Here is a 26,124-nt window from a genome sequence, read left to right on the forward strand (position 1 = left end):
TAAATTGCCTTAGGGAATGCAGTGGCACTTTCTCAAAGAAATGGAGTTGTTTATATGGGTTTCCCATATAGATTTCTTGTGTAGACAGATAGGCAGAACTATAAAAAAGGCTGAAGTGACTAGAAATTTATCTAAATGCACTAAATTCTAACTAGCTTGGATAGTTTAGTCATATATTCCTTCTGTTCTTTGGCAGTAGAGATTATTCATTTATTTTATACATATCTCTAATACCTGGCACAGTGTGTTCCACATAATGGGTGTTTTTTTAAAAGTTGATTGATTTAGACACAAACATATGTATTTTTCATAACTATGATATATATGTAACATCAGGTTTAACCCTACATTACAAATAAGGTGCTTTTGTTTGTTTGTTTCTTTCCTTTTTTTTTTTTTAATGATGGTAAGAAGGGAGACTTCATTTATATGACCTTTACTAGATTAAATGAACAATATGAAAGTGATAAAAGACCTCAGGAAGAAAAAACATAAACAATCACGTGTCATCTTTTTCACAGCAAATGAAAACCAATTATTTTTTTAAAACTATGACCACTTTTTGATATCAAAGGGACTTTCATATCTTAAATAGTCACAAAGTTTCAAAATAAAACATTAAGTCTAAGAAAGTTAAAGAATTAATACAACAGAACCGAATGAGATCGCAATGCTAATTTAGTTCAATGTCTTCCTTTTGGAAAACTAAGTACCAGACATATTCTGTGAATTGCCAGAAGTCTCAAAGTGACAGAGCAAGATCTTTTGACAGTGCTCCCTGGATTACACTGTCCTGCCTCCCACATGCCTGCAAAATACTCCTACACTATTTCACATAAGAGCACAGTCTTAAGAATTCCAAACTGAAATATACATTTATAGGAAAAGTAAACTTTTAAGTTAGAAAATAAAATAACATACACTGTGTCTTGCATCAACAGAACAAATTGAGAATAAGATTTTGGAAGGATAATGATCACAGATGAAAACATACTCTGTAACCCACGGATTAAGAAAAGGCAGTATGAAATGTAAGATCAGTTTAACTGCGATTAATACATTCACATCAGAACCTATTCAAGTGATCAGATTTTTCTTTCTTTTCCTATTTTATCCCTCTTTCTTTCTATCTCTGCCTCCTCATTTCTTCTTTTTGCTTGCTCCCTCTCTACTTTTCTTTTAGAATTCAATAGTTCCTTCCATCATCTTTTTTGCCTTTCCCTTCTCTTCTCCCTCTTCAAATATTTCTTGAAAACAATCTATAGTTTAATAATATCTCAGATTGCTTACTTAAAAAAAACCAAATAGGATTTGAGATGTTGTTCTTTGTGTTGCTTGCACAAAAATTTCATTGGGCCTCTAAAAAAAGTATTTCACATTCAAATATGCCTTTGTACTATATATTTAAGACAACTTACCATGATCTAAGATAAGTACAGAAAAACTGAAATTTAAATGAATAAAATATTTTGGGAAATTGCTTTTTTTTGGTTGTGTCATGTTAACAGGCATATGCATACATCCACAATGCATATACACATCCATAGATTATATATGCTAGCAATTAATAATATTAAATCATATCTTAGAATTTCAAGCAGACTGCAAAGACCAAGTTAAAGGTCAGTTCCTATATAAATTCTTTCTTGATTATACCCATTTATTAGTATCACCTGAAATTATTTTGTACTAGTTTCATATAGATTTCATATTCACCTACAAGTGTATGTGTCTTGTAAGTATGTGTAACTGTGCATGTCTATACACTTACATATGTGTATGTGAATTATCCTCCTCTCTTCCTCCCCTCCTGCAAAAGAGCATGTTATCACCTTTTGGACATAGACTTTCTATTTTATCTCTGTATATCTCCAATTTTTAACATAGTTTTTTGCTTAATAAATGATTATTGATTAACTCATATTTGCTAAAGATTCTTTTTTTTTAAACTTACATAATCTTATTGGTTTCTGATTCCCTATATATTTGATCCATTAAGGCTTCCATGAAAAGAATAAATACTTACTTCATGACCAATAACCTCGATTCTTGTTATAAACTACAGTTAGTGCTACCTGTTAGATTTTCACTGGTGACAAAGCAGAACACTTGGACTCATGCATTTACCTACTGAGAATAAGTGGGAAGAAGTAATTTAGGGAAAGAAAAAGAAAAGAGCAATTATGAAAATTTCTGTCTTGGCAGACAGATAGCTTAAAAAAAGCTTAAAGAAATAAACCAGTTAAAAAGAAAGTTTTTATGTAACAGAAACTTTATTTTCAGGAAAAATAAACAGCTCTTTAAAATTAACTACAAAGTGTTATGGGGAAAATTCATTTAGATAAATACCCCAAAGCATGGAGACTATAATCATCATCAATATTCATTCAACAGTCTTTCACTGAGGGCCTACTACGTGAAGAAAGTATTCTAAAATTAGAAATAAAAATAGAAAGTAATTTTAAATGATGAAGTAATGTGATTTCATCCATGTATTCACTAATCTCTCTCTCCCATATTATCTAGCATGATGTTCTATAAAACTACATACTTAATAAAATTATATTTAATTCAAGAAAATATTTTAAAAACTTTTAAGCATGATAAAGTGCAAGATACCATGCTAGAAAGATACGAAAACAAATATTCAAAAAATTTCCTGAATTCTATTGGAATTGGGAAAAATAATTCAATATTGATAAGAATAAGTAAATAAGATAATTTAAGTTGAAAAAAGATGAAGAGCAACTTGGGTAATAAGAAGAGGATTTGTAAGAAGCATCCTTCATATAATAATTAGAGAGCTGTCTCTGTTATAAGAATATTGGGGTTTGAGTCCTACTTCTGATACATGCTATGTATATAACACTGTGCAAATCACTTAATCCCTCAGGATTATGGGAAATGTTTTAAGACTATAGTACACCCTGGCATTGCTGGAGTAAGTTTTTATATTTGAGAGCTCCCTACAGCAATGACATTTTAAGCCTAGTCTTCGTCTCCACCGTTTATATAAGAGCTAACAAGTAAATGATATCTGACATTAGAAAGACAAGATGACAAAATGAGAAAGAATATGTTCCAGGAAGGGGAGAGGCATTCTTTGTAATTATACCTTGATGGGAGATGATTTTTGGAGTCAAGGGAAGTTAAAATGTCAGTTTGATCAAGACATATGATGTTCAATTAGGAATAATACGAAATAAATCTGGAAAGGCAAGTGGCACATAAATTCAGAATGTTTTAAATTGCAAGCTGAGGAATTTGCATTTTATTCTAGAAGTAACAGGGAAAATTGAAAATATTTGGCTGGCAAGATTAGAAGATTAGAAGAAAATTAGAAATTGAGTTTGGGGGGGAATAGTCATTGTTTCTGATAAAGATAATTTCTAAAATATATTGAGAATTGACTCAAAATTATAAGAATATAAGACATCCCCAAATGAAAAATGGTCAAAGGATATGAACAATTTTCAGGTGAAGAAATTAAAGCTATTTCTAGTCATATGAAAAAAAATTCTCTAAATTACTACTGATTAGAAAAATGCATATTAAGACAAGTTGAGTTGCCACTTCACACATCTTACATTGGCTAAGATGACAGGAAAAGATAACAAAAGTTGAAAGGATGTTAGAAAACTGGGATATTAATGCATTGGGGTTAGAATTGTGATGATCAAACCATTCTGGAGAGCAATTTACATTGTCCTTAAAGCAATTATTTGCCTAGAGGGCTATAAAATTGTTCATAGCTTTTGATCCAAAATTGTCACTACTGGGCTTATATCCCAAAGAAATCAAAAAAGAGGGAAAAGAACTTGCATGTTCAAATAATGTTTGTAGCAACTCTTTCTGTAGTTGCAAGTGGCAAGAAACTGGAGACTGAATGGATGTCCATTGGTTGGGGCATAGTTGAATAAGTTATATAAATGTAATGGAATGTTATTGTTCCATAGGAAATTATGAGCAATTTGGATAGGTCAAGCGTATATAATAAAGATGACAAGACTACCTAAACCAATCTATTTATTTAGTGCTATATCAATCAGACTCCCAAAAAACTATTTTAATGAACTAGAAAAATAACAACAAAAGTCATCTGGAAAAACAAAAGGTCAAGAATTTCAAGGGAACTAATGAATAAAAAAATCAAATGAAGGTGGCCTAGCTATACCAGTTCTAAAATTATATAATAAAGCAGCGGTCATCAAAACTGTTTGGTATGGACTAAGAAATAGAGAGGTTGGATAGTGGAATAGGTTAGGTTCATGGGGCAAAATAGTCAATAACTATAGCAATCAAGTGTTTGACAAACCCCAAGACAGCAGCTTTGGGGATAAGAACTAACTGTTTGATAAAAACTTCTGGGAAAATTGAAAACTAGTATGGCAGAAACTAGGCATTGACCACACTTAACACCGTATCCAAGATAAGATCAAAATGGGTTCATGATTTAGACATAAAGAATGAGATTATAAATAAATCAGAAGAACATAGGATAGTTTACCTTTCACTCCTGTGGAGGAGGAAGGAATTTGTGACCAAAGAAGAACTAGAGATCATTATTGATCACAAAATAGAAAAGTTTGATTATATTAAGTTAAAAGTTTTTGTACAAACAAAACTAATGCACACGAGATTAGAAAGAAAGTGATAAACTGGGAAAACATTTTTACATTCAAAGGTTCTGATAAAGGCCTCATTTACAAAATATATAAAGAATTAACTCAGATTTATAAGAAATCAAATCATTGTCCAACTGATATTAATTAAAGGATATGAACAATTTTCAGATGAAGAAATTGAAATTATTTCCAGTCATATGAAAAGGTGCTCCAAATCACTATTGATCAGAAAAATGCAAATTTAGACAACTCTGTGATTCCACTACACATCTCCCAGATTGGCTAAGATTACAGGAAAAGATAATGACGAATGTTGGATGGGATGTGGGAAAACTGGGACGCTGATACATTGTTGGTGGAGTTGTGAACGGATACAACATTATGGAGAACAGTTTAGAACTATGTTCAAAAAGTTATCAAATCGTGCATACCCTTTGACCCAGCAGTGTTTCTATTGGAATTATATCCCAAAGAGATCTTAAAGGAGGGAAAGGGACCTACATATTAAAGAATGTTTGTGGCAGCCCTCTTTGTAGTGGCTAGAAATTGGAGAATGGTTGGATAAATTGTGGTATATGAATGTTATGGAATATTATTGTTCTGTAAGAAACAACCAACAGGATGGATAAAGAGGTTTGGAGAGACTTGCATGTGAAATGAGCTAAACATGGAAACAACAAAATAATGTGATGATCAATTCTGATGGACATGGCTCTCTTCAACAATGACATTATTCAACCCAGTTTCAATTGTTCAGTGATGAAGAGAGCCATCTATACCCAGAGAGAGGCCTGTGGGAACTGAGTGTGGACCACAACATAGCATTTCCACTCTTTCTGTTATTGTTTGCTTACATTTTTGTTTTCCTTCTCAGGTGTTTTTTCTGTCTTTCTAGGTCCATTTTTTTCTTGTGCAGCAAGATAACTGTATAAATATGCATATATATATTGGAATTAACATGTATTTTAATATATTTAACATGTATTGGGACTACCTGCCATCTAGGGAGGCAGTAGAGGAAAGAAGGAGAAAAAGTTGGAACAGAAAGTTTTGCAAGGTTCAATGTGGAAAATTACCCATGCATCTTTTGTAAATAAAAAAGTATAATAATAATAAAAATAATTATGAGCAGGCTCATTTCACAAAAGTCTTGAAAGACTTACATGAAGTGGTGCTAAGTGAAGTAAGCAGAATCAAGACATTGTCCATAGTAACAAGATTATGTGATGCTCAACTGTAGTGGACTTGGCTCTTTTCAACAATGAGGTTATTCATGGAATTCCAATGGACTTGGGATGGAAGATGCTATCTACAACCAGAGAGAGAATTATGGAGATTGAATCTGGATGGAAACATAGTGTTTTCATCTTTGTTGTTGTTTGTTTGCTTGCTTGCTTTTTCTTTCTCATGATCTTTTTCCTTTCGATCTTATTTTTCTTGCAAAACATGCCAAATATAGAAATATATTTGAAAGAATTGCATATATTTAACTATATCAGATTCCTTGCTGTCTTAGGGAGAGGAGAGGTAAAAGGGGAGAGAAAAAATTTGGAACACATAGGGTTTATAAAATTGAATGTTGAAAACTATCTTTACATGAAGAAAATAAAATACTATTGAACAATCTAAAAATGAAAGTGAAAAAAAATAGTTGGCTTGAACTTTTATAGATGTTTCTTTCAGCAGTTGCATGTGGAGAGTAGATGGAATATGGAAGATATTAGAAGCCACAAGACAGAAAAGAAGAAAGATAAAGAATCAATCAGAGTTGGCAATAGGTTAATTATAGAGAAAGAAGAAAGAAGAAAGATAAAGAATCAATCAGAGTTGTCAATATATTAATTATAGAGTCAGGGGGAAGTATAAGAAAGAAGAAAAGCAATGAAAGTGGACATTAGTTGCAAACCAAGGAAACTGGCAAGACAATGCTTCCCACAACAACAACAGCAAAAAAAAAACAATTTTGGAACAAATCCATTTATTCACAATAAAACATAATAAGCTATATTTTAGACATGTCAAGAGGCTGGATGAATAAATAACTGTTGAATTAAGTCTACTGTTTAATTGATGGGAGAGTTAAGTTGGCAGAGGATTATATTGTGCTTCTAGTAGTTTTTTTTTTTTAGTTGATTCTCTAGGGTTCTCTAAGAATACCATCATATCATCTTCTAAAAGTGATAATTTGGTTTACTCATTGCCTACTCTAATTCCTTTGATCTCTTTTCCTTCTCTTATAGCAAATGCTAACATTTCTAATACAATATTGAACAGTGATGGTGATAGTGGACAACCCACATTGTGCTAAAAAAGAATGAACGACCAATTCTCAAGGGGAAAATATATTTACAATATATGTTTAAATTTAATCTGTGTGTAATTGCTATCACTACAACAGTTAGTGATTTAGAAAATCATTCTTTTGCTATCTTCATTTTGCTACTAGGTAGTAAGGACAAAAATAGAGACAACTTACTTTAGATAAGATAATATAGAAACTTAAAAATATAGAATATTAGAATCAATCAATCAGTGAGCTTTTATTGCTTTCTATGTGCCAAACACTGGGATAGGTGCTACAGATACAGAGTTAGAAACCAAATAGTCTTTTTTATATTCCCCCTTATTTGATATTCTATCAAAGTGGAGAAACCATACAAATGTGTAACTATATGGATTTGGGAAGATGATGGACATCAGCAGAATTAGAAGAGATATTAAAGAAAATTTATCACAAAGAAGTCATATTCCTTAATGTGCTCTTGTTACCCCGAATAGTGCTTGCCTCCACTGATATTCACAATGTGATGCTGGCTTACTTAGGACTAGATTTATAGGTATATATAAAAGGGATTCTTCTTTGGAGCCTGAAATAAGGTGTCAGATTCTATGCTTAAATGTTGTTCTCCTATACAGCTAATACAATGTCAGGTATTTCACCCATGTTCATTCCTTCAGAATAATAGTTCCCTCCTTTCATTGGACTTTTTTATGAAAAGGAAATACCTCTGAGTACTGTAATACATTTAGTCATTAACACCTCAGTGTGAAATAATTTTCCAGGTCATTTTTCTCTGAAAAGTCTAATCATGAACAGATTGTGGTTAGGGGTCAATTCCTGAAAAGGAGAGAGGCACAGGAAAAAAAAAAAGATATATAGAGAGGGGGAATACCAAAAACAAACCACCCCTTTCATAATTTTCCCTGTGTATGTGGGAAGGGGGTGGGTGGAGGAGGAAAAAAAAAGAGACACCTTCAATAATCAGTGTCTATCAGAAAACAATGCTGTGCCTTAAAAATATGTCATTTTTTTCTCTCTAAAATGGCTGATTTCAGGTGGGTGAAATGATTGCTCAAAGGTTCGCTTTAAAAAATGCCTTGTTATGATTTTTAAAAGCAGCAATAAAGTATCAAATAGTTTTACTGTAGGTGTTGAAGAATACCTTGACAGTATTTTTCCAAGCCAGGTTATTTTATCTTTCCTTCTTTAAAATCATAGTTAGTAGGAAACACTCAAAGCAGAGCTATTTAGAATGTATTCAATTCAACCACAATTACTTTGTCCCTCTGAGGGCAAGGCATTTTCTTTTTTTGTATGGTGAGTGCTTAAACTGCCTGAAATTAGTTCTTATTAATTGATTAGCTCAACAGCAGCAACAGCTGAAGAAGGCAGCCCTGAAGTCAGGAGGGCCTGAGTTCAAATTTGGTCTCAGACACTTTAACACTTACTAGCTGTATGATCCTAGCTATGTGACTGGGAGTCTAGATTCACTGTGCCTTAATTTCTCTGAAGTCTTTGATGCTATTGACCATTTCCTCCTTGAAACTTCATTCTCTTCACTCTAGATTTTCAGCACCACAAACTTTCTTCTAATGAGGATGCTGGATCTTCACCAAAATCACACACTGTAAATGTACACGTTCCACAGCCCTATCCTAGCCCTTCCTTCTCCTTTCCTTCTATACTGTTTCATCTAATGCATTCATGAGCTTCTACGGATTTAATTACCGTTTGCAAAGCTTGTTGACTTACTTTTACAGCATCTTTTTGAATATGTCTCCTTTGCTTCTCTCACACTGCCACTACTCTGGTAGAATCTTTCATCACTTCATCCTTGGATTACTCGAAAAGCTTGCTAGTGAATCTGCTGCTTTAAGTCTCTACAACTAATCCATTCTCCAGTCATTTACTTAAAGTCTAAGTCTAATCAAGGCACACCCTCACTCAGTGAACTCCAGTGGCTTCTTTTAATCTCCAGTTATAAATAAAAAAAATGCTCTGTTGGCCATTAAGAGACCTCCAAAACCAAATTACATCTCCTACTTTTCTAGTCTTTTTAAATCTTCCTCTCCTAGAAGGAGGTAGAGGAGGAGGAGGAGAAAGATAAAAGTTATCTCATTTAAAGATATGCAAGATATTTTACTTGGTAACTTATTTGAGCCTCCCAATAACAATAAGGGTTTAGTCCTTTTATTATTTCCATTTTTACAGATGAGAAAACTGAGGGAGAGAGAAGTTAAGTGATTTCCTGAGAGTCACATAGCTAAAAAGTATCTGAGGAAGGATGTGAATGAAGGTTTTCCTACTCAGATTTCTATCCACCTAGGTACCATGACTTGAATTCATTGCATTGCTGAAGAGTTGAAATTCAAGAATGTGATATATATATATATATATATATATATATATATATATATATATATATATATTATGTATATAAACTCTTTTTTAGAGAAGAAACAAAGAGGGAGAGAAACACATACAAAGAGAGAGAGAGAGAGAGAGAGAGAGAGAGAGAGAGAGAGAGAGAGAGAGAGAGAGACACACAGAGACACAGAGAGAGAGAGAGAGACACAGAGAGAGACACACAGAGAGATAAAAAGTTAAAACTGTGTCTTCCTAAATTCACCTGCTGCATGTGTTACTGAGACTGTAAGTACAGATCAGATAATCCCCAGATATACATGTTCTTCACCTTGATTGGGAAGAAATGCTCCCTTGAATTTTTGGATAACTGTTCTAACTTCAATGTAAGGATTTTCTTTCCCAACCTATAAAATTCACTTAGATTCAGTACATATTTTTAATAGGATAATAGATGGCTTATTCAAAGTTCACACACCTCAGACAGCATTTTGATGACTTATTAAAAGAAGCACAGAAGAAAAAAAAAGACAAATCTAAAGCAAACAGTGCCATTTAGTTTACAGCACAAAGACTATCTCAGTAGTTGAGTTCATTCAGAACCAAATCAAGGAGCTGTCATGAAGGCATAAATGCATGGAAAAAATAGGAAAAAATAAAATACAATGTCAAAACAGAAGCATATTTTATCTAGCCATAGACCTAAATTACAAAGTCACATAAATGAGATCATAATTATCATAACCATCAGGATCAGTCCTAGGAAATCCATTCCATTCAGCTGAATGAATAAATTTCTTATAAACACTTACAATCTGCCACTTTGTGCTGCCTTCTGAGGGTATAAAGAAAGAAAAGCAACAACAAAAATAGTCGTTAGCCTAAGGAAGCAGCATTCTACAGTTTTTGGATTATAAAATAGATAATATTTTTATGTCCTTCCAAGTCCTGTGTCACTGTGCTTTTAATGTCTTGGGACCCTTCCTCAACTTTAATTCACTCTGACTTTTCTCACTTGTTAAAGGACTGCTCTTGCCTGAGTTACTTTTTTTTTTTACGTTTATTATTTTTAAAAATGGTTAAGATTTCATGATTCATGTTTATGTAGGAGAAAATATTTCTTCATCCTCCTGTACTGGTGGCCAGTAGGTGAAGTACTTGAAAGAGTCCTGGAGTCAGAAGGACCTGAGGTCAAACACTTACTAGCTGTTTTGTCACTTAACCCAATTTGTCTAAGTTTCCTCAATAGTAAAATTAGCTGGAGTGGAAAATGGCAAACTACTGCAGTATCTTTGCCAAGAAAATATCAAATAGGGTAACAAAAAGTTGGATACAACTAATCAATTACAGAGCAATGATCATTTTTTTTTCTGTTTTCCCCTTATCAGTAATAAAATCTATATTTTTGGTGTGGGTAGGGTAGAAAAACTCTATTGAGGGCAGCATACCCAGTTCAGCTTGCTGTATAATTTCTTTCAAATTGTTAATTTACCAGGATATTTGAATAAAAGATTTTTTAAAAATCACAGAATCATAAATGTCGAACTGGAAGAGATCACAGATTATAGATTGAAATCTGCAAATAATTAAGAATTCCCTATGATACTCTTTATAAAATTCATGAAACCTTTGCTCGAGAATTTCCAGTGATGGGGAATTCATTACTTCATGAGCCAGACCAAGCCACTTTAATAGAATTTTTCTTTATATTTCATCTAAATATGAAACTTGTCAACTTTTTTTTTGGGGGGGAACAACTCAAAGATATTTCTTTTTTTATAGTTTTTATTTACCAGACATATGCATGGGTAATTTTATAGCACTGACAATTGCCAAACCTTTTGTTCTAAATTTTCCCCTCCTTCCCCACCCCCAGACGGCAGGTTGACCAATACATGTCCAATATGTTAAAGTATAAATTAAATACAATATATGTATACATGTCTAAACAGTTGTTTTGCTGTACAAAAAGAATCAGACTTTGAAATAGTATGCAATTAGCCTGTGAAGGAAATCCAAAATGCAGGTGGATAAAATTAGAGAATTGGAAATTCTATGTAGTGGTTCATAGTCATCTCCCAGAGTTCTTTAGCTGGGTATACCTGGTTCAGTTCATTACTGCTCTATTGGAATTGATTTGGTTCATCTCATTGTTGAGAATGGCCACATCCATCAGAATTGATCATCATATAGTATTATTGTTGAAGTATATAATGATCTCCTGGTCCTGCTCATTTCACTCAGCATCCATTCATGTAAGTCTCTCCAGGCCTTTCTGAAATCATCCTGTTGGTCGTTTCTTACAGAACAATAATATTCCATAATATTCATATACCACAATTTATTCAGCCATTCTCCAATTGATGGGCATCTACTTAGAAACTTGTCAATTTTTAACCATTTCCCAAATTCTAATGTCCATGATGAAGGAAAACAAATTTATTGTTAACAATGGCTAGTTTGCCACTCCCTCCTCCTTCCCCCACCAAGAAAAAAACATTCCCATTGTATACAATCAAATCTAAAAATACACTACCTATAATTGCAGCACAACACTATATTTGACTCTGAGCAACAGATATCCAAGCTGCTCAAGGAGCATCCTTTCCCTTTTCTTTATTTGTATATTCCCAAAACCTAGATTAGTGTCTCAGACACAACAGGTGCTTGATACATGCATGAAGAATTGAGTTAGCAGTGAGAATCAGGCAGAACACAAGCAATTTTAAAGTACCTAAAATTTATCTAGGAATGTATAAACTTCCATTTCCTATACCCTCACTACCTAAAAATTTAGTATAAATATATTTATTTAATGGAAATAAAAAGTGTTTAGTCTTTTGTTATGTGTCCCTTCCTCACTCGTGTATATACACATATATGTACATGTATGTGTATGCATGTGTGAGGATATTACATATATACATGTATATTACATATATATATACATATTTATTCTTCCTCTTCTATGTAGTTATTTCTGTCTTATGTTTGGAGCTTCTCTCACCTTTCTGTCACCATTCCCAAGAAAAAATATAGATTCCACTCTGCTTTCTCTAATGCACTCCCATTCAAGGCACCTGTTCTGTGTAGTCACTAACAATCAGTATGAAGCTCCAGTTAGTGCCATTGAATAAGAAAAATGGGAATAATTTTTACCTTTTACAGAATTTTAATTGTTGTCCATGTTTCCAAAAATCAGGAAGCTTTCTTTTAATATTATTTCATTTGGCTTGCTAACCCCCTGAAGGCAAAGCAAAAAGGAAGACTATTACTTCTACATAAGAAAGTTTGGAAAATAAAAATCCAATGAAAATTTGCGTCAATGGAAACTCAGTATCCCTATCAATATGTTTACTCATGACTTTCTATTTGGATGACTTTTTTAAATGGACAACATTAAAAACTGATTCCTCAAGGTATCATAGAAAGAGTTCAAAATCAGAAAGATATAATTTGAAATTATTCTCAGACACTTACAACTGTGTGATCCTGATCAAGTCACTTTACTGTAACTTTCTCAGGTCTCTAAAATGTAAAATGGGGATAATAATAGTATTTATCTCAAAGGATACTTGCAAAGATCAAATGAAATAAATTGTAAGTCACTAACATATAATAGCCATTTAATAAATGATGGTTCCATACACATATTTATAATATAATCTGCAGAGAAATATGTAGTTCCAAAACAATACATATATGCATATATAGAAATGTATTTACAAATACTAATTTTAAGCTCTTATTTACAGAGCTTTTTAATATTTACAAAGTATTTTATAAATATTATTAGGTTTTATCCTCATCACAACTCTAGAAGGTAGTTGGCATTATTATCTCTGTTTTATAAAGGAGGAAAAGGAGGAAGATAAATATTAAGTAACTAGCTAAGGGTTATACAGCCTATAAATGTCTAAAGTAGAATTTGAACTCAGATTTTCTTAAGTCCAGATCCAACATATTATCCTCTGAGCCACTTGCCTGCTTTTATTTGAGCCTTACAAAAACTTTGTAAAATGGCAGTATAAGTACTATCTTCATTTTATAAATAAGAAAACTGAGGTTTGGAGCAATTCAGTGATTTGTAGATATCCCAGTATTAGAATAGAGAAAAATTGGGGAATATAATCCAGATCTTCCAGGCCAGAGCTCTTTGTTGCTAGAACATCTTAATAATGTAGTCAATTTTTGAAAGCCATATAAAGAGGGCTCCAAAATATCTTGGACAACCAAAGACTTATGAGAAAGACAGTTTCCTTAGCTAATGGTACTGAACATAACAAGTATGTCATTTGCAAAAGGTTCTGACTACAAGCCCCTTTAGTCTTGCAGCCTATAAAATTTACCTCATTCAAGATAAAATCTATGAATTTACATAAACTCTCACTCTTAAATGTAATGAATATCATATGGGTCATTTGTAGCTTATGTGTTCTAGCTATTATCCTTTCACACAGGAATTGCCATTTGAATTTCCTTAATAAAATAGCTACTCCTAGGGGGAAGGGAAAAGAGTAGCTAGGAAATATATCGGATTTTGAAATTAGTACAGATTCTATATGCACATAACTGGATATAATCTTCTGGCTGAACACAATTATTTGAAAAATGAACAAAGAGAGTACTGGATATTTTAGAAAATATTTAACAGCTTTGCTGACCTTTTGAGGATCTTTTAAGGATCCAGAAATCTTTGTAATCATGTGGGTAGAACTTGTAGAAGTTGTTGGGGAGACAAGAGAAGGAAGGATGTTGAGGGGAATTAATTAATTAAATAATTTGATAATTATTTTGATAGCATAAAAAGTATATTTAATGACTTTTTAAAAGTAAAATAAAAGGAAATAAATGACAATTATTTAAATAATAATGTTGCAAGGAAAAAGCCTATTAGCTGATTTAAAACAATCCAAACTGGCTAGCTAGCCTGATGCTGGGATATTGTGGCTCAGTAAAGAGATTATGGATTCCATTTTTGTTACTCACATTTGGTATCCTGGACAATAACAACTAAAAAATACACTTAATTAATTTTCTATTTTTTTTCCTATGAAATGAGAAGTTTGGACTAGAAGATCCTCAGGATATTTTCTCTTTTCAAAACCTGGGGGGGGGGGCAGGATGAGCAGAACCAAGATGGCAGAGAGAAGCCAAGATGTTTTTGAAATCTTCCCAGTTTCTCTCAGAAACAATGCTAAGGAAAGTCTCTGGATGGATTATGTAATAACAGAACCCACAAAAAGATGGAGTGAAACAATTATCCAGCTTAAGATAATTTAGAAAGACTTTAGGAGAAGTCTGTCTCACTTTGGTGAAAGGGGAGCAGAGTCCAGAAGGAAGGCTCTTAGTCACAACATAGATCAGCAGTGGTCCTGAATCAGTAAGCCAGTAGCTCAGGATGCCAGCTGTTGAGAACTTTTGTAAAAGGCAAATTTAGCCCTTAACCCATACACAGAAGACTTGACTAGGCTGTGTCAACCCAGAATAGTGGGAAAATCACCAGTACTGACAGTTCTAGAATGAAAAGCCTGTGACAAGGCTCCTATTCCCCTGAAAAAGAAGCTTGGGACACTGTCCTGTGCCCTAAGAATAGAGCTCAACTTATAAAAGTGAGCAAAAACCCCCAAAAGAGCACTGATCATAGAAAGCTACTATAATGTCAGGGAGCATCAGAACATGGATTCATAAGAGGACAGCAGTGGAAAAATGTCTACATTTAAAGCCTCAAAGGGGAATATGCACTGGTCTTAAGTTCTAAAGGTTCTCTTGGAAGAGCTTAAAAAGGATTTAATAAATCAAATTAGAGAAGTAGAAGAAAAATTGGGCAAAGAAATGAGAGCTACGCAGGTGAATTATGAAAGAAAACAACTTAAAAGAAGAAGCACAAAAATTGACTGAAGAAAACTTCAAAAAAAATTTGGTGAAATTGGGGTGGGATATGCAGATGAATACAATTCCTTAAAAATAGAATTGTCCAAGTTGGAAAAAAATCCACTGAAGGAAACATTTCCATTACAAAGTAAAATTGGTTAAATGAAAAAGGAGTTTTAAAAGCTAACTGAAGGAAATAATTCATTTAAAATTGGAATTGGATAAGTAGAAACTAATGACTCAATGAGACATTATGAATCAGTCAAACAAAAACCCATAAAAGTATTTAGTTTCTTTCTATGATGTGTTAACTTATTATATCATCAACCTTTCCAGCAACAAAGAAAATGTTACTTATGTTCCTATTTTATAATGAAGAAACTAAAAGGAAGAAAATAGATAGATAATACATTATATCTAATATTTCAAAATAGTTTAATGTCTAATAATAATCCAAGGAATGATTAATGTTTAGGATCCACTATAAAATAAAAGTCAAGAATATTAGTACTATTACTACATTTAGTCATTTAAAATATTTTAACAAGTTTTTTAACCAGGTAAACTATAGTAACAAAAAGGAATGTAAAACAATCTTAAAACACAATAATGGTAACAACAACAATGGTAACAACAACAATAATATTATTTATATAATACTGTAGGATTTGCAAAGTTTTTCACTTAAGTTAACTTTCTCAATATTCAAAACAACCCTATGAGTTAACCTATATTATTATGTTCATTTTTCTGATAAGGATATTAAGTGTAGGAAAGGCTTACTGACTGGGTTACAATCACACAGGTATTATGTGTGGTAGGACTTGCATTCAGGTCTTCTTGATGTCAATTCTCTCACCCAGCTATTTACAGTGCAATAAAACTGAAGATATTTTGTGTCTTGTTCATATTTCACATTGTCTATTATGCAATTAGCTATTTCTTGACCTGATGTTCCTCAATCACAGACATTGTTAGAGTGGATTGTGTAGGGCTATTTATTGCAACGACTAATTTTTTTTCTAATCATTCAAATTGTTTCTGCCACTTCTACAGTGACTTTTTAAAAATCTATTTTATATATGATCACCAGAATTTGCCAAAGATAGTGATGTCTTACTTCCTAAGATTTATTAAATATTCAAATGATGACTATGATTTTAAGACTAGATTAAAAATGATCAAGGGAAAGGGACACAACATGTACAAAAATGTTAATAGCAGCTATTTTGTGGTTACAAAGAATTGGAAATTGAGTAGATGCCCATAAATTAGGGAATGGATAAACAGATTGTGGTATATGAATATTTCTGTTCTATAAGAAATGGTAAGATTTCAGTAAAACCAGGAGATTTATATGAACTAATAGTGCATGAAATGACCAGAACCAGCAGAACACTGTAAACAGTAATAGCAACACTGTGCAATGATCACCTTTGTCAGACTTTTCTCTCCTTAGCTATACAATGATCTAAGACAATTAAAAAAGACTCCTGATGGAAAATTCTATCCATATCAAGAGAAATAATGATGGAATTTGAATGCAAATCTAAGTGTATTATTATCACTATTTTTGTTTTTACTTTTTCCTGGTTTTTCCATTTTGTTCTGATCCTTCTTGCACAATAAGACTAATGTGAAAATAGGTTTAATATGATTGTACATGTATAAACTATATCTAATCCCTGGCCATTTTGGGGAGTGGGAGGGGAAGGAGGGAAGGAGAAAAAAAATAGAATCTAAACAACAAAAAAAGAAAATGATCAATATTGTTATATAAGCTTCGAATAGCTACAAGATGAAATCAGATTATTCACATGGAAATCTACCATTAATTTGGCTATTTCAAAATGAATCTTAATCAAATTTAATCCCCAATGCTAAAGTACCATCAATTTAAAGACACCAAGAAAAAATATATATATATATTGCCTTAGATTCAAGAACATATATATATATATATATATGTATATATATATTTATATACTACAGGCTAGATCTCAGGCTAAAAGAACATCAGTTCATAGGGTGTTTCTTACTGTGGGTTTGAACTTGTTTTGAGTCTATCTTGATGGAGATCTGTTAAAAATGTCTTGACTCTACAGTGTACATACCAGTGCCTAATAAGTACAGTCCTATACTTCCCCAAAGTGTTTTTTTACCTCTTATCAGAACTGTCAAAATTGACTTTAACTTTTTTAGAAACAGTCATATAGTGGTAATTGTATGACTTCTTTTCCCGTTTCTTCTGATATTAATGTAAAACTATGCATTTAAAGAGTTTTATTAGTAGTAGTAGTATAAAATATCTTATTTGTAGTATATTTTAGCCTCCACAGTCTATTTTGAGACATTAATTGTGTGTCTTTATCTTGAGAAAATTTCTTAGAGCAAGAGACAGAAATGTTTGAAATTGAAATGTTAACACTTCAGGGAACAGTCTCTATGCAAATATCAAAAAATAAATAGAAAGGGCAGGAATAGCTAAGTATGTCAAAATTGAAAGATAATAAATGACTGTATCAGTGCCAGCATTTCATGTAGTGAATAAACTTGATGCAAATGTTAGAACCAAAACAAGTAATTCTGACCTTTAGGGCAAATGTATGCGTATGGGAAGGAGACCATAGGATAATGAAGAATAAAGGGAAAAGAAAGAAGATACATAAAGCTGTCTGGAAAGGCTATCAGATGAGAAAAAGAGAAAGCCAGTATGTATTCCCTTGGGGTCCAATTCTCCATAGTGGATGACTCTATTGGGGTAGATAATTATCAGATAACTTCATATTTTCACTAATTTTTCTCACCAACAACTTGCTAAGATCAGTCATGACATACTGCTCTAAAAACAGTGCAAAGGTTATCAGTGTCCTTTGAATGTCAAATCCCTTGGATAAGATTCCAATTGACCCCCAGTGAAGGTTCTGTTATTTTGTTCAAGATTATTTATCATATTATACAAGGCATTTTGTATAGTGGTTATGAATGTATGGAGATATGATATTGGAAAAGAGACTTTATGGTAGTATTTTGATTCAACTTTAAACTGTATTTTATTTTTAATTTATGGAATAAAACAAAATTTCTATAATAGTATAATAACATGTTTACACATGAAACTGCAAATTTGCTATGCACATCCTGCTATTCCCTCTAAATACATAGCAAAGTCATCATGAGAGACTTACATGAACTGATGCTGAGTGAAATGAATAGAACCAGAAGATCGCTGTACACATCAACAACAATGCTGTATGAAGATGTATTCTGATGGAAGTGGATATCTTCAACATAAAGAAGATTCAACTCACTTCCAGTTGATCAATGATGGACAGAAACAACTACACCCAGAGAAGGAACACTGGGAAGTGAATGTAAATTGTTAGCACTACTGTCTATCTACCCAGGTTACTTATACCTTCGGAATCTAATACTTAACGTGCAACATGAAAATTGGATTTACACACATATATTGTATCTAGGTTATACTGTAACACATGTAAAATGTATGGGATTGCCTGTCATCTAGGGGAGAGAGTAAAGGGAGGGAGGGAGGGGAAAATTTGGAAAAATGAATACAAGGGATAATGTTATAAAAATTACTCATGCATATATACTGTCAAAAATTTTTATAATTATAAAATTTAAAAAAAAATTTAAATAACCAAAAAAAAGTTATCATGAAAATTTCTCCTTTTATCTTTGTTTCCCTTAATTCCCCCTTGCCTTAAAGATGGCTACTATTAGACATAGCCAGGAGACAGAAAGACAGAAAAAAGTAAAATTATTTTCTCTATATACTTGTATCTCTCTGTACTATTTATCAGTTTTTCCTCTGGATATAAATAGTATCTCTCTTCATAGTTAGTTAGTGGTTAGTTGTAATAGTCAAAATGACTTATTTGCTTGAAAGCATTCTTAGAACAATATTGCTTTAAGAAGGCTCTAAAAATGACAATTTATAAAGTCAAAGACAAATTTTACGTAGGTTATATATAGATCTATAGTTATGAAGGTTCCATATATATTAAATTTTATGATCTATTTCATGGAATGTGATCTTTTCTTAAATAATTTCCCACTGTGGCCATTCAATAAACAAATTCCTGAATTTGTCCACTAAGTATAAAATGTGAAGTGTCATCCCTGCTGTGTCATACATCTCCTCATAATTCCAACCAAATTTTTCATTTCCAAACATCAAGAGATTCTAAAAGTGTTAGAACATAATCTAAGGAACTAAAAAAGTTGCATATTTCCTTTATTATTAAAGCTGTTTTAGAAGACAGGGACCAAAAATTTTTTTTTAAATGTTTTCTTTTTTTAGTTTGGTATTTTATGTTCAATTAAAATAAACGTTCATATTAATGTTAAAATATTTTTGTGTTCAATTTATCAAGTACAAACATATAAATGATTCGGGGGCTATTGGTATAGAGATATATATCTTCATATATGCCTGTGTACATGTTTTCTGTATGTGTATATGGTTATTGACCTTAGTTCTTAAAGAAGACCAAAACTTTCTTGCCATGTTAGAGTTAAGATATTGTGTGGCCTAGCTGATCAGACCAATATGAGCTCAAAAGTCTCTGCTGTAAATCAGGTACAGATAAATAATACATATGAATATGCATATACATTATATATACAAACATATACATGCATGTGTATATACACATATATACATGTATAAATGCATTTGATACTTATTTCTCTCTACAGACATACATATGTATGCATATATTATGCATCTAGCTATAAATTCATCATGTGTTTATATATTTTCTTCAAATACATGATTTTAAAGGTCACTGAAGACTATTTGATGCTAATTTTATTTGGGGCTATTTTCCTCTATAGGATTATATATTCTCATATATGGATATTAATAAAAAAATAAAGAAAACAGAAAATGTTATAAAATATGGCATTGCTTATATGTACAAATATTATACTTGTAAATGATTGTATTTCTTTCCATGTAAGAAAACAAAATAAAATTATTATAGCTATAGGAAGAGGAAGTAATAATTTTCAGATATATGAAAGACTGTACTTTCTTAATTCAATAGAAATAGATTTTGCCACAGTTGGCTTTAAATGGCTTGGATAACTGAATAATCTGATTAATGTTGAACAAACTACATCTATGGAAAGAGTGAATCTGTTTTAAGAAATCACTTTTTGGTATATCATTTTTTTGTATATCTTGTCCAAAAATGATCTCCATTATATAATGTTAAATTTTACTTACTAATAGTAATATTTTAAAAAGCTAAAACAGTAAAAGAGAAATCTTAAGTTCTAATTTTTTAGTTTAAAAAGTTCAATTCATTTTAAACAGAAGGAAAATATCTATGTTTTTTTCCAAATGAAAATTGGAAACAAATAATAATAAACTACCTCAAAGGCTATAAAAAAGAGCAAAAATCAGAAAATGCTTTTTGTTCTAGAATCAGATCTTACATCTGCTTACCTTGTTCTCAATTTTTTCTCAATTTTGGACTTCTATATATACTTTATTCTATATATACTTTATTCTCCTTATTTATTATCTATTTCTGGCCCACCCTCTAGTGTATAATAATCATGTTGATATCATTGCTTTATTGATCTAGAGTTATTACAATTTCTTTGAAAATAATTGTCTTAAGTCATCAACTCAGAATGTATTTGAGAGATAGTATCTTGAATAAGACTATTGTGCATTGTATACTTTCCTAGGGAAAGGGTAAGAAGCAGTTTCGGCCTGCAAACTAACTTGAGTGAAAAGTTTCATTTAGAAGAATGATTCAGTTTAATGCCAGTTTAATACATACTGCATCTATACTTTTGGGCAATAAAAAGTCAAATAATGGAGCACACACTGAAGAACTAGATGAAGTTCTCCTACTGAAGTAGTTCTTTCATAGATCATTATGCAGTGAAGGTAGAACAAAAATTTGGGGTGATTCCATTAAGCTTAAAAGTCTTTGAGTGTATATCTTATATATATCCTTTACCAGCCTGGTAAAGTGTGAATAACCTTTTCTCCAAAAGCTTGGCTACTTACTTAGTGATAATGATTTCCCCCGATTTTTTGATAAAGATTGATAATAAAAGTATGGAATAGGAGAGAGCACTTCTCCATCCCTTCTCTCTTGTCCACATATAACTTCTCTATCAAAGATACCACCATCCCTAGTTTATCAAGGCTAGAAACATGGGTATCACCCTCACTTTCTCCTTCTATCTCCCTTCCCAAACCCAATTTGTGACCAGTCCTGTAATGTCACCTTTCATACATATCACACACACACACAATCACCTTGTTGTAGACTCTATCATCTCAAACCTACACTATAGTGATAGCCTGCTGATTAATCTCTAATAATTATGGCCAAATTTTTGTACAAATGTTTTATTTGTGCATAGTTGTTTTCATGTTGTCTCTCCCATTGGAGTGAAAGCTACTATTTTTTTTTAACCTTTCTTTGAATCTTCAGGACTGAGAGTATTGCAGAACAAATAGTATGAGCTCCTTAAATGCTTATTCACTACTGACTATGCTGAAGAAATTGATTGTGTGGAATACTGCATATTTAATGTTTTTTAAATCTTGCTCTCAAAAGCTATATTATAAAAACCTTATCACTAGTACCTCCTTTCTAAGATTTACTGATAGTAACAATACAGCATCGAAGCAAAATTGCTTTATTTAGAATAGAAGACATTTAGTTAGAGTCACAGATTTGCTATTAGTTATAATATGTGTCACCTAGAGTGAGTTATTCATTCTTTATAGCTTTCCTTTTCTTTAAAATGAAGTAATTGTAATTATGATGACAATCACATCTTGCATATTTATACTAATTTACAGTTTTTCCAGACTTTTTACCTATTTTTTTTTCATTTGGCCCATAATGGAAGGATAATCTGTACAGTAGATAGGAAAAGCAATATCATTATTTTTTAATAAATATGAAAATAATGAAGAATTTGATTTGATGGATAAGTGGAGAAAAAAAAATAGCTGAAGACCAGTAAATGGCAGCAAAAAGTAGCAGCAGCTTAGTGAAAATGCCCAGCAAATAGAAGCAGAATATAGATGCCCCAGCAAGCAAAAAGTAAAAAAAAAACCAAACCCCCCCCCAAAACAAAACAAAACAAACAAAAAAAAAACAGTACCACTAGCAAAGGGCAATGGTAACCGTGCAGTGAAAACTATTAGTTGCAATATGCATGTTTCCAAGGTATGTACTCCCTTTATGCATGTTTCTTACACATATGTCCCACAAAACATATTTTTTACTGTTAACTCAAGCTTCCTATGTATTTTCTTTTTAAAATAGTTGGTATGGTCATCAACAGGAGAGAGTGATGTTTATATCTATCTACATACACACATATATGCATATACACATATGTGTATATATTATTATAGGCATATATACACTTTGATTTTTCCCAAAATGCAGAAACACACATCCATATACATGGAAGCTTTTTATACATATGATACATATAATTTGGAAGATTATATATATATATGTGTGTGTATATGTGTGTGTGTGTGTATGTGATTTTGGAGGGAATAAAAAAACAAAATATAAGCAGTAAAATGTAGCAATATCATCTAATCACAAAACAATGCTTTCTGAACTATATAAGTATGAAAGTCATTCAGTGGTCTAAGTGACTTTATGATATCCAAATAAAATAGAAAAGAAATTGAGTACTTGTCCTAGAGAATCTTAGTGATTTTCCTCCACATTAATTAATCATTCTGTGTCATCACAGTAAATAGATCACATTCCATTTATTCTCTCAACCTTGGGACAGATTGCTCAGCTATTCTCATACTTGTACCTAACATCATTGCTCAGTCATTGTTTGAATATTCTCTTCCAGTTTTGATTTTTTTCCCTGTATGCAAATAGCACCTTTGGGAAGCCACAAGTCTCACTGTTTATTTTCTGAGGTGTGTCCAGTAGAACATGGTCTTTTCTAAGACAGTTGTTTTGCAAAATGATACAAGCCTTCACATTTTAACAGAGTTGGCTTTCAGACTACATTATCACCTTCTACTCCAAAAAGCTTGGTGAGAAATGAAGTCCCCGTTACATGTGCTTAGTCAAACTCATTTCTTCTAGTTGTAGAAGCAGTTAAGTGACAGACAGCTAAGCCTGCACTCAGGAAGATTTGAGTTCAAATTTATTCTCAGACACTCACTAACTGTGTGACCCTGGGCAAGTCACTTAGTCTCTATCTAGTTTTAATTGTAAGAAGAGAATAATAGCAATAACTGCCTTCTAAATATATTATGAGGATCAAATGAAATAATATTTGTAAAGCATTTAGCACAATGTAGATACTCTAGAAATGCTTATTTCTCTTTTCCCTGCCCCTTGTTAAGTCTTTATACATTGCTATCCACAACAGGATTGTGGAGATCAAAGAGTCTAGGATTCAGGATTTCATGTCTTTTGATACGACTTTCTTAAATTGAAAACTTTTTCCCTCTTTTCATTTTAACACCTAGAAAATCAGTTTAGTACCAACTTCATCTCTGTTTTATTTGTATATCGTGAAGTCAAATGAGAAAATATCAAAAGTATCTTGAGATACTTGAGAAAAGCTAGATAGAATTCATTATTTTCCTCTAGTAAAAAAATAACACAGCATTTGGCAAATACAATCTTATTAGTAAGGCATGCAAATGACATCTCCAACTTAGATCAGATTCAAATGACTGAAATGTATTATCTGAAATTAAATCCTTAGACAAATGACTATTTCTTTTCTGACTACTGATGTCTTGATTTATTCGTGATTAGTAAGGAATAGAAGCACTTGCCTTAAATCACAGATTGTTTAGTATTTCAAATGTTCTAAGTGCATTGTAAATGTTTAGCATTTTAAATGATTAAAATTATAAGTGCTTTTTTTGTTTTGTTTTATATGAAGCAGCAGAAAATAGATTAATTTCTGTCTGGCCTCTTTCAACAAATTTATTTTTGTTAGTAGAATTATTATGTTCCAAAGCAATTTGAAGTCACATGACTGAAGCCATAATAGAAAATTAAATACAGCAATTAACCTAAAGCTACTCATAATTGATAGCAGAAAGCACATCCATGTATTTTAGCAGCACTAATTTAACTAGTAAGTTATAACACAAAATGTAAACACAAGTGAAAAATAACGAACTCATTAAGACCAAACAGCTCAAATGATGGAATGCCACAAAGATATACTTTGCTATATAGTGCTGAACCAGGATACTAATAGCCCAAGTCTATTCAACTGTTCTTCACCTGAAAACACTGTCAACTTGCTAAACTTTATCATCTCGTTAAAATATTCTCTTCAATGGGGAAGTAAAAAGGACAGTTAACAGGTTGCTTCTCGACATAAAAGGAGAAAAAATAAGGCTTCAAACAGCTACCTTCTCAATTCTAATACAGTACTCAGTCTGCTCTATTTGATAGCACTTTGAAAACTATAACATACTTTGCATGGATAAAATAACATAGGTAAACCACTTTGCAAATCTTCAAAGCACTTCTCACTATAAATGCTAACACTGATTATCATAACATCTTGCTGGCTTTTTTGGTTAGCTATAAAAGAAGTGACACAAATATTTGTCCTCAATTGTTATTACTTTGAAGATTAAATCTCAACAAAGAATTAGTATAAGGTTTAATGATGAAAGGCTTCTGACTGCTCATTTTTATAAACATTGTCCTTCTCCTTGATAAAAATAATGACAAAAATAGTGATGATACAGGTAGCTAACTAGGAAAAATTAGAGGAGTCCAAATCTAACTCAGTCTCCTAATTCCATATGCAGAGATTTTTTTCATCAACAGTAAATAATCATAGATAAAACCAAGTTTAATGCTATTTAGGAACTCATTTATAAATATGGAAAATATGGAAATCAATGTGTAATTTGTCATCTGCATCACAGAATAACTTATACTCAATGCTATGCATTGTCCATTACAGTGGCAATCACTCCTTAGCCATTTTAACTGAAATGGCTGGCACACTGCTTGTTTGCCTTGATCCTATGTGATTTTTTTATTCCAGCTGGGGCTGGAAAGATAGTTATATGTTTTATACAAATGTAAGAAATTAAAATGAGATATAAAGATAATGAATTCAATAGATATAAAATGTTGAAGAATCTAGAGGATCCTCTAGTATTCTACATTAAGTAGATACTCTTTGGAGAAATTAGAGAGGCCATTATACCAATGAAATCATAGATCCAGTGATTTATTGATTGGGGAAGAGGTTATAAACAGAATGGTGTAATTGTTTATTGTAAATTACTCGCCAGAAATACTGAGAACAAAATTTACTGATAGTCATGGAATAGTGAAGCAGGAGATGATACTGGTTATAATCATATCTCTTTGACCTAGGAGTTAGAATGCAGTCTTAGTAATGGGAAATAATAACTTCTCTGAAATCTTGAACTCTCATTGTGTAGCAGGGGAATGCAATTTGAAGGTCAATCAGATAAGGCTTCAAGAGCTATTGATATAGCATGATCCTTGTGAAGCCTTATATGACAGCTATTATATATATATTTAATGACAAATATTTTAGAGTACTTTCCTCTTTTACATCTGGTTTATAATGTCATTTGACAAGTGGTTTAGTATATTTAATAGCCCACAAATCTTTATATTACAGAATTTTTTGTTTGCATATATTGTTGAAAGTGATAGAAGAAACTATTACTTCTTTTGAAGATTTAAAAAAAAATCCAGTATTGTATTTGTTGTAATCCTAAATCCTCTAAGAAGTAGACAACCAATCTTTAAGCTAAACTTTTTTTTACAGTAAAATGTTGATGCATTTATATCACAGCAATGTATCGAGCCCACATGTAAGAAAGATTTAAAAAGAGCTGATTTTATTAAGAGAATATCTTCATAAAAACCTCAAAATCTTCCTGGGAAATTAGTCATTTAAACACCA

The 26,124-nt window shown here is 31.9% G+C and overlaps 1 protein-coding gene across 1 annotated transcript in view; it reads right to left on the reverse strand.

Moving 5' to 3' along the window:
- The window catches only part of CNTNAP2 (contactin associated protein 2), a 2,674,182-nt gene that overhangs the window by 2,443,737 nt on the left and 204,321 nt on the right, over positions 1–26,124 (reverse strand). The gene's annotated exons all lie outside the window — the stretch shown is intronic.

This window comes from Sminthopsis crassicaudata, chromosome 5, assembly GCF_048593235.1.
Source record: "Sminthopsis crassicaudata isolate SCR6 chromosome 5, ASM4859323v1, whole genome shotgun sequence".
Classification (NCBI taxonomy): Eukaryota; Metazoa; Chordata; class Mammalia; order Dasyuromorphia; family Dasyuridae; genus Sminthopsis; species Sminthopsis crassicaudata.